Source organism: Equus caballus, chromosome 10 (assembly GCF_041296265.1).
Source record: "Equus caballus isolate H_3958 breed thoroughbred chromosome 10, TB-T2T, whole genome shotgun sequence".
In the NCBI taxonomy this organism is placed as follows: domain Eukaryota; kingdom Metazoa; phylum Chordata; class Mammalia; order Perissodactyla; family Equidae; genus Equus; species Equus caballus.
This window is the reverse complement of record NC_091693.1, coordinates 23,860,786-23,872,070: the sequence shown is the minus strand read 5'-3', so window position 1 is coordinate 23,872,070 and position 11,285 is coordinate 23,860,786.

Here is an 11,285-nt window from a genome sequence, read left to right as displayed (position 1 = left end):
AGTGATGCACATTACTGACATTCACAAAACAGTCCAAGCCAATAGGACAACTTGAATTACACTCCAAAATGCACTTAAGTGTCCCTGTATTTTACATGTAATTATCTTGCCTATGTCAATGTTGTGACACAGTTTCAGTGAAATCACAAGTCCAAAATTGCAGCACATCCACATGAGATGCAAGGAGAAAAATGGTAATATCAGTTGTGGTAGAAAATAGTGAGCATATAGAATTCTGATTCATTACTTGCAAGAGTGAAAACTACGTCAATTAATTAAGAGAGTAGATGATACCTATCAAGTTAAAATAAGAAACACACAGCTATAATGTTTAATTACATACTTTAGAGAAAATGTGTACATATGCGGCAGGATCCATTCACAGTGCATTGACAAGAGAGTTATTCATACTAGCCAAAAATCATGTTTATTGGCAAGCGAGTTATTCATATTAGTCAAAAATCACTTTAACATTACATGCACCAAAAAAGACAGAATTTGGTGTTCTTTGTAGAAACTTTAATATTAAATAAACATCAGTGAAAATGAGTAAACTAAAATCCAAAATGGTCATGTGTATCCATCTTCAAACATGATAATGAATAAATGTAAGAAGATTATAAAAACTGTGTGTTTAAGATTATCCCATTTAGCTAAAGTCAGTAAGGAAATATCATATAATGTATACATAGGATAAACTCTACAAACAAAGGAAAGGAAAGAATTCCTTGAAATCTATGATGGTGGTTACCAGTAAGGCAATGTTAGATGGTTTTGTTCAAGATGGAAATGATAGAATCTTCTGGCAGTGTTTTTCTGGACTTTCATCTGGTGACTCATAAGTCTACTTATCATTACTGGTAGATAGTGCATTTCTATTCTGTAAACTATGTTTATTTTCCATACAATTTAGTGAGGTGGTGTTGAACTAGGGTGGTGATGGCCATATCCTACAATAATGACTAGTTTCTAATAAAGTGGCTTTTGATCAGTCATAGCAAATAGTTCACAGGTTGGCATTGGGTTTTCCTCAAAATATGATCTCCTGCCTGATCAACCTCACCTGAACTAGTCAGACAACGAGCTGCTTTCCAGGTGAGAAACTGGGTCTCTGAACAGACACTTTGCTCAAGAGCAGACAATATGCAATTACAATTTAAAGTGGGTTCATGTGAGTTCCTGGACCCATAATGGCCCAAGAATCTGAACTGGGATGAAGCCCATGATATTTACTTGGGGGCTATTTTGGAGATGGTGTTCAACCCCATCAGGGAATGAATTTGGTCACACTGGAAGGGTTGGCTCCAGACTGAACCACACTCAGAATGTCTGGTCATTTCTTGGACACCAATGAGGGGGAATCAGATAGAGGTCATGGGAGACAAGCAACTCTCCTTTCCGATAGTAAACATATGTCAGAGGTTATCATATGCCCTGTTCTGTCTGATTCTGTCTGCTTCATCATTTGCACTGAACCAGAGAAGTTGGGCTGGCACAGTGCCTGGGTCCCCACATGCCCACCCTGTATGTACAGGGATGGAAGTGGTGTGGACTGTGGGGAAATAAGCCCAGACCTGATAGTAGACAAAAGGATCCACATGGCGCTCAGCAACCATGATCCCTTTCAAAGGGACCTCTATCTATACACTTTCTTCCTCCTGGAATTCGTAACACTCCCAGCCACTTCAGCTATGACTCCTCCACATCTCTCAGCTCTCTCCTCTATTTCACCTTCTCTAAGTTGACCTTCCATAATGCCCAGACTAGTTATGACTCTCTGTTATGTATCTCCAAGCTCCAAATATTTATTCTACACAACACACGCCACAGTGTATAGTTACATATAGTTTGTAATTAATTATTTTATGTCCATCACATCCCCAAGACTAGTAGGAATCAGGTACTTGAATACTGCTGTCATAATAAAGACGAAATCTTCCCATTTGCAATGACATGGATGGACCTTGAGGGTATTACGTTAAGCGAAATAAGTCAGACAGAAAAAAGCAAACACCACATGATTTCACTCCTAACTGGAAGATAAACAAACACATGAATAAAGGGAACAGATTAGTGGTTACCAGAGGGGAAGGGGGTTCTGGGGTGGCTAAAGGGGTAAAGGGGCACATATATATATGGTGACTGACAAAAATTAGACTATTGGTGGTTAGCACGATGCAGTCTATACAGAAACTGACAAATAAAAATATACACATGAAATTACACAATGTTGTAAACAATTATGACCTCAACAAAAGAACTGGCAAAAAATAAAGCAAAATGGAAATTTATTCTCTTATAATTCTGGAGACCAAAAGTCTACAATCAAGTTGTCAGCAAGGCCATGCTCATTTTATAGGTTCTAGGGAAGCACCTTTCCTCTTCTAAAAATGACATCAGAAATATTGGATGAAGACTGACCCTAATTCAGTATAATCTTAATCAACTCTATTACATCTGCAAAGACTTTACTTTCCAAAAAAGTCACATTCACAGGTTCTGGCCATGAGAACTTCAACATATCATTTATGGTGACACAATTCGATTCATAACAGCATCCTAAAGAAAATATACATAGGAATGAATACATCAAGGGAAGTGCGACACATACACTGTAGTTTAGTTTTGGGGGTTTTTTTAATCTGCTCAAAAAATTTTTAAAGACCTAAATCAATGGAAAAACATTCCAGGATCATGGCCTGGAAGATTTAACATTGTAAAGATGACAATACTCTCCAAGGCAATCTACAAAATCAATGCAATCCCAAGGCCATTTCCGAAGAATAAAAAAAAGGCATTTCTTTAAGTCAAGATAATTGTAAAAGACCCACGAGTCAAAATATCAGGAAAAAGAAGAACAAAGATGGAGAACTCACACTTCCTGATTTCAAACCTACTAGAAATCTCCAGCAATCAAAGTAATATGCCTGCTGGCATGAGGACAGATGTATACCTGCATGGAATAAAATCGAAGGATGAGATATAAACCTAGACATATGAGTAGTTGACTTTTGATGGTGATGCCAAGACCACTGAATGGGGAAAGAATAGACTCTTCACAAATCGTGTTCAGAAAACCAGATATCCACAAGCAAAAGAATGAAGCTGGATGGTTACACACCCCACATTCAAAAATTAGGTCGAAATTAATCAATAGAAGAGCAAAGATATATAAAACTCAGAAAAAAACAGAGAGTAAATCTTCATAACCTTGGACTTGACAAGTTTTTCATATATGACACTAAAAGCACAAGGAGCAAAAAAAAAAATACATTAATTGAACTTCATGAAAATTTAACTAGTATGTCCAATAAAAAAACAGAATCGAGTGTAAAAGACAACCTAGAAAATTAGAAAGCTATTAACAATTCATATATATAATAAGAATCTAGTATCCACAAAACATAAGAAATACCTTTAACTCAACAACAACAACAAACTCAATTAAAATATAGCCAAATGGGACATCAGCATCATGGCAGAGTGAACTTGCCCAGGACTCTTCCCTCTAACATACGACAAAAAGGGACATCCATACTCCAACAGAAGAAATCCTAACAACACAAAAACCTTGGTGAGACACATAGACACACGATGGAGGGTGGAGAGGCTGGAGCCCCCCTCAGAGGAGCTGGAACAGGGTAAGAGAGAACTTTGGTCCCTCCCTTAAAGGCTGCGATTGCTGCAGTGGGAGCATCCATGAGGGAAGGAGCACAGGAGGGGTCACTCATTCACAGGGTCACCCAGGGACTCCCATGGGCCCTTTCAGCTTAGAGGGAAGCCCTCTAATGGGGTGAAACATTTTGTGCTGGGGGACCTCATCAAGCCAAGACCCCAGGAGACCAGATAGTGAGAGGTGATCGAGAAATCCCCGACAGCATGCAGCATAAAGAGCCCCACTGCCCACCCACTCAGTGTGGCTCCAGCCCCTGGGATCTCGGCTGAAGACAGAGGGCTCAGAATATGCAGCTCTTGACCCCCACACAGTGGCAATAGGCTGTAACTGTAACCAAATTTTATCAGAATGAGAAAGAGCTGACCTTCCAACATCAGACACTACATCAAATCTCCAGACCAGAGAGAAAAACGACAAGCACCCAGAACTCAGTCCTGAGGACACAGAAATATATAAGCTAAACAACAATGAATTCAAAATAGCTATCGTCAAAAAACTCAACAAGGTAAAAGAGAATGTAGAGAAACAATTCAATGAGTTCAGGAGCTACTTCACAAAAGAGATTGAAACTATACAGAAGAATCAATCAGAAATATTAGAGATGAAAGACACAATGGAAGAGATAAAACAAAATACAGATTCCCTGAATGCTCAAGGGGACATCATAGAGGAGTGAATCAGCATAATCGAAGATAGACATAGTGAAATGCTCCAGACAGAGGAGGAGAGAGAACTAAGATTAAAAGGAAATGAAGAAACTCTCCGAGAAATATCCAACTCAATGAGGAAATGCAACACAAGAATTATAGGTATTCAAGAAGGTGAAGCAAAAGAGAATGGAGCAGAAAGCATGTTCAAAGAAATAATAACAGAGAACTTCCCAAATCTAGGGAATGAGGGGGAAATATGTGTGGAGTAAGGTTCCAGGTCTCCTCGATTTGTCAATGTAAAAAGACTTACTGCAAGGCATATAGTAGTAAAACTGGCAAAAATGAATGACAAGGAAAGAATACTCTGGGCGGCAAGGCAGAAGAAAATAATCTACAAAGGAACCCCTATCAGACTTTCTGCGGATTTCTCTGCAGAAAACTTACAAGCTAGGAGAGAATGGAACGACATATTGAAAACTTTAAAAGACAAGAATCTTCAGCCAAGAATACTCTATCCAGCAAAAATATTCCTCAGATATCAGGGAGAAATTAAATCTTTCCAAGACAAACAGAAGCTAAGGGACTTCGTAGCCAGAAGACGCCCCCTACAAGAAATCCTCAAGAAGGCCCTCATACCTGAAAGAAGAAAAAAAGGAGAAAGAGATCACAAAACACAGAGTAAGGAGATAAATAGGTAGACACAATCAAAATAGGATAGCAAATATTCAACTATAGCATTAGCGTAAAGGGAAAGAAAACACCAAAAACAAAGATAATCTTGTCCCCTTAACCACAAACTCACAACACAAGTTGAAGTAAGATATGAGAAGAACAACTTAGGAGGGGAGGAAGAAAGGAACTGAATCGGTTTAGACTAAGGAAATAAGAGGCCATCACAAAATGGACTATCTTATACACGAGATTCTGAATACAAACTTCAGGGTAACTGAACAGAACAGAGACACCAAAATAAATAAGGAAAAAACAAAGAAACACATCATTAAAAACTATATAATTCAACGGGTAGGCCTAAACACACAGGACAAGAAACAAAGGAAATAAGGGAAACAGGAAAACAAGTGATATAATGACAGCATTAAGCCCTCATACGTCAATAACCACCCTAAATGTAAATGGATTGAATTCTCCAATAGAAAGACACAGAGTGGCAAGGTGGACTAAAGAACAAGACTCAACAATTTGCTGCCTCCAGGAAACACATCTCAGCTCCAATGACAAACACAAGCTCAGAGTGAAGGGGTGGAAGGCGATACTCCAAGCTAATGGCAAACAAAAGAAAGAAGATGTCACAATACTTATATCAGACAAGGTAGACTTCAAGATAAGGCAGGTACAGAGAGACACAGAGGGTCAGTATATAATGATCAAAGGGATGCTCAATCAAGAAGAAATAACACTTATAAATATCTATGCACCCAACACAGGAGCACCAAAGTTCATAAAGCAACTATTAACAAACATAAAAGAAGATATTAAAAATGACACAATAGTAAGGGACCTCAACACCCCACTCACATCAATGGATACATCATTCAGACAGAAAATCAACAAGGAAACAGTGGAATTAAATGAAAAGCTAAACCAGTTGGACTTCACAGACATATACAGAACACTCCACCCAAAAACAGCAGAACACATTCTTCTCAAGTGCACATGGAATATTCTCAAGGATAGACCATATGTTGGGAAACAAGACAAGCCTCTATAAATTTTAAAAAGTTTAAATAATAAAAAGCATCTTTTCTGATCACAATGCTATACAGCTAGACACTAATTACAAGATAAAAGCTGAGAAAGGGACAAAGATGTGGAGACTAAACAACATGCTATTGAACAAGAAATGGATGATTGAAGAAATTGAAGGAGAAATCAAAAGGTATCTGGAGACAAATGAAAAGGATAACATACTGTACCAACTCATACAGGATGCAGCAAAAGCCATATTAAGAGGGAAATTCATCACAATACAGGCACACCTTAACAAACAAGAAAAATCCCAAATAAACAATCTCAAATTACACCTAACTGAATTAGAAAAAGAAAAACAAACAAAGCCCAAAGTCAGCAGAAGGAGAGAAATAATAAAAATCAGAACACAAATAAAGCTGTTGAAACAAAAAAGGCAGTAGAAAGGATCAATGAAACAAAGAGCTGGTTCTTTGAGAAGATAAACAAAATTGACAAACCCCTAGCCAGACTTACAATGAAAAAAAGAGAGAAAGCTCGGATAAACAAAATCAGAAATGAAAGAGGAGAAATAACAACAGACTCCACAGAAATACAACAGACTATAAGAGAATATAAAAGAGCCAACAAAATGGATAATCTAGAGGAAATGGATAAATTCTTGGACTCTTACAACCTCCCAAAGCTGAGGCAAGAAGAAACAGACAATCTGAATAGACCAATCACAAGGAAAGAGATTGAAACAGCAATCAAAAGCATCCCAAAGAATAAAACCCCAGGACCAGATGGCTTTCCTGCGGAATTCTACCAAACTTTCAGAGAGGATTTAATACCTATCCTTCTCAAGCTATTCCAAAAATTTAGGGAAGATGGAACACTTCCTAACACATTCTACAAGGGCAACATCACGCTGATACCAAAGCCTGACAAGGACAGCACAAAAAAGGAGAACTACAGGCCAATATCTCTGGTGAACATAGATGCAAAAATCCTCAATATAATTTTGGCAACCCGAATTCAGCAATACATTAAAAGGATCACATATCATGATCAAGTGGGATTCATACCAGGGACACAGGGATGGTTGAACATCCACAAATCAATCAACGTGATACACCACATCAACAAATTGAGGAATAAAAACCACGCAATCATCTCAATAGATGCAGAGAAAGCATTTGACAACATCCAACAGCCATTTATGATTAAAAAAAAAAAAACTCTTAACAAAATGGGGATAGAAGGAAATTATCTCAACATAATAAAGGCCATATATGACAAACCCACAGCCAACATCATACTCAAATGGGCAAAAACTGAGCACCATCTCTCTGAGAACAGGAACAATAAAATGATGCCCACTATCACCACTCTTATTCAACATAGTACTGGAGGTTTTGGCCAGAGCAATTAGGCAAGAGAAAAGAATAAAGGGAATCCAAATAGGGAGTGAAGAAGTGAAACTATCGCTGTTTGCAGACAACATGATCATATATATAGAAAACCCAAAAAAATCCATCAGAAAACTAACAGAAATAATTAACAACTACAGGAAAGTTGTAGGGTATAGAATCAACTTACAAAAATCAGTTGCTTTTCTATACCCCAATAACGAACTTACAGAAAGAGAACTCAAGAATACAATTCCATTTGCAATCGCAACTAAAAGAATAAAGTACTTAGGAATAAATTTAACCAAGGAGGTGAGGGACTTATACAATGAAAACTATAAGACACTACTGAAAGAAATTGATAATGACATAAAGAGATTCCTTGCTCATGGATTGGAAGAATAAACATAGTTAAAATGTCCGTACTACCTAAAGCAATCTACAGATTCAATGAAATCCCTATCAGAATCCCAATGACATTCTTCACAGAAATAGAGCAAAGAATCCTAAAATTCATATGGGGCAACCAAAGACCCCGAATTGCTAAAGGAATCCTGAGAAAAAAGAACAAAACTGGAGGCATCACAGTCTCTGACTTCAAAACATACTACAAATCCATAGTGATCAAAACCTCATGATACTGCTACAAAAACAGGCACACAGATCAATAGAACAGAACTGAAAGCCAAGAAATAAAACCACACATCTATGGACAGCTAATCTTCAACAAAGGTGCCAAGAACATACAATGGAGAAAAGATAGTCTCTTCAACAAATAGTGTTGGGGAAACTGGACAGCCACATGCAAAAGAATGAAGGTAGACCACTATCTCACGCTATACACAAAAATAAACTCAAAATGGATCAAAGACTTGAAGATACATCCTGAAACTACAAAACTCCTGGAAGATAATATTGGTAGTACACTCTTTGACATCCAACTAAAAAGCATCTTTTCAAACACCATGTCCTCTCAGACAAAGGAAACAAAAGAAAAGATAAACAAGTGGAAATTCATCAGACTAAAGAGTTTCTGCAAGGCAAAAGAAACTAGAATCAAAATAAAGAGACAACTCAACAATTGGGAGAAAATATTTGCAGATCATATATCTGACAAAGGGTTAATCTCCACAATATATAAGGAACTCACACAATTGAACAATAAAAAAAACTAACAACCTGATCAAAAAATGGGCAGAGAAGATGAACAGACATTTTTCCAAAGAAGATATACAGATGGCCAATAAACACATGAAAAGATGTTCAACATCACTAATCATCAGGGAAATGCAAATCAAAACGACACTATGATATCACCTTATGCCTGTTAAAATGGCTATAATCACTAAGACTAAAATTAACTAATGTTGGAGAGGGTGTGGAGAGAAGGGAACCCTCATACAGTGCTGGTGGGAATGCAAACTGATGCAGCCACTATGGAAAACAGTACGGAGATTCCTCAAAAAACTAAAAATAGAACTGCCATACGACCCAGCTATCCCACTACTGTGTAGCTATCCAACAATTTGAAATCAACAATTCAAAGTAACATATGCACCCCTACGTTCATCGCAGCACTATTCACAATAGCCAAGACATGAAAGCAACCCAAGTGCCCACTGACTGATGATTGGATAAAGAAGATGTGGTATATAGATATATACAATAGAATACTACTCAACCAGAAAAAATAAAGATAAATTCATCCCATTTGCAATGACATGGAAGGACCTAGAGGGAATTATGCTTAGAGAAATAAGCCAGTCTGAGAAAGACAAACCCCAGATGATTTCACTCATATGTGGAATATAAACAAATACAAGGACAAAGAAAACAGTTCAGTGGTTACCAGGAGGAGGGAATGGGGGGTGGGCACAGGGGGTGAAGGGGAGCACTTGTGTGGTGACAGACAAGAAATAATGTACAGTGGAAATCTCACATTGATATAAACTATTATGAACTCAATAAATATATATATATATATAATCAAATGGTTTAAATAGACATTTCTACAAAAGAGATATACAAATGGACAGCAAATAGATGAAAGATGTTCAATACATTAGTCCTTATGGAAATGCACATAAACCCACAGTGAGATACCACTTCACACCCACTAGATTGGCCATAATTTGAAAAAAATAAGTGCTGACGAGAATGTGGAGAATCTGAACCCAAATACATGGCTGATGGGAATGTGAAATGGTTCAGCCACTATGGAAAGCAGTTTGGCAGTTCCCTAAAAACTTAAACCCAGAATTACAATATGACCTAGAAATGCTTCTAGATCTCAGTTTCAGTTATGCAATATTAACACATTCTAGAGACTTGACAAACAACTATGTGCCTATACATAACAATACCATACCAAGCATGAAAATGTGTAGAGAGAATAGATCTCATGTTAAGTGCTCTTATCACAATAAAGAGAAGAAAAGAAAAAGAATTGCAAACAGGTATTTGAACAAACTCTTATGCAAATTTGTTCATAGCAGAACTATTCACAATAGACAAAAAGTGACAACAACCCAAATGTCCATCAACTGATGAATGGAAAAACAACAGCAAACCTGTGAATTGTCTCCAACTGGCACATTTGCCCAGAGCATGGAGACAGAATCCACAGTATCAGATGAAGAGTTATAGTCTGGGGGACAAGAGGTGGTGAGGAGGCAGAAATGACTCAGCGCTTTTGATGAAGAGTGATGAAGAGAAGGTGCTGCTGCTTATAGAAACAAGGAAGTCAGAGAGAGGAAGTGGTTGGAGAAACAAAACCACAGAGCCAGGTCAGGAGGGAGATGTGATCCCCACCGTGAGTCAGTTGACAGTTGTATAAACATCTCCACAAGCTTCCTTCTCCTCTTGGGGTCACTCATCCTGACAACCCCACTGGCTCCTCTAGTCAAGCAAAGCAGAGAGTGGAAGAGCCCTCAGTTCCTCGCTCTCTTCTACCTCGTATACAATGAACAAGTTTAGCAGTTCTGCCCCTGACCTCTTCCTTCCATGACCCCAGTCCATCACCTTAGTTAAGCTCAGTTGAAGACTCAAAACATCTTGTTGATGCCACTTCGTAAGCCTCCTTCTTGTCCCCTAACCCAACTCCCTTGTCCCTCACTCCCTGATGGAGTCTTTTATTCTCATAGCCCCAAGCTTATCTGTCACTGACCCTCCCCTGCACAAAATCCTCCCACAGGTCACCTTCTTCCTTCAAGTAAATTCCAACTATCTCCACCTGATAATACATGAGGACGATGATCAGGCTGAGGGAAACTCTCCAGCCCTGCAAATCCAGCTCCTCCCTACAAACAAACTCATCCCAGTTGACCATCTCCCCTCCCCAGACACACCCACAACTTGAGGAATTACCACATTTGTGTGTTCTCATGGGCAGCTCCCTGAGCCAACTTGAACATAGCAGACTCCTTTCCAAACCTCCTAAACCATCACAACGACAATGAAATCTTCCTGCCTCATCCCACTCAACTGTGAATGCATTTTTCTTGTAGGATTTGTGTAAGGGATACATGAGAAATCCTCATAAACCAGATTACTGATGGACTCATTATCTAGGAGTTGGATGAATGATGGGGTTTTATCACTGCTTATATCAACACAGTCCTCCTACAGAATAGCCCATACAGAGTGGTGCTCTTCTCAAAAGAGCAATCTGTTCATACGATCCTTTTCTGAAAATGTTTCTGTTGCCTGGAAGATAAAATCCAAGAATACTTGCAGGGTGCACAAGAGCCTTGTGACCAGGACGCAGCAGTATCGACTACCCTAGACTAGTTCACCCTCTTCCTGGTCGGAAGTGCTTGCCCCTCACCCGACTTATGTAAACCCTGATTTGTCTTGGTCTCT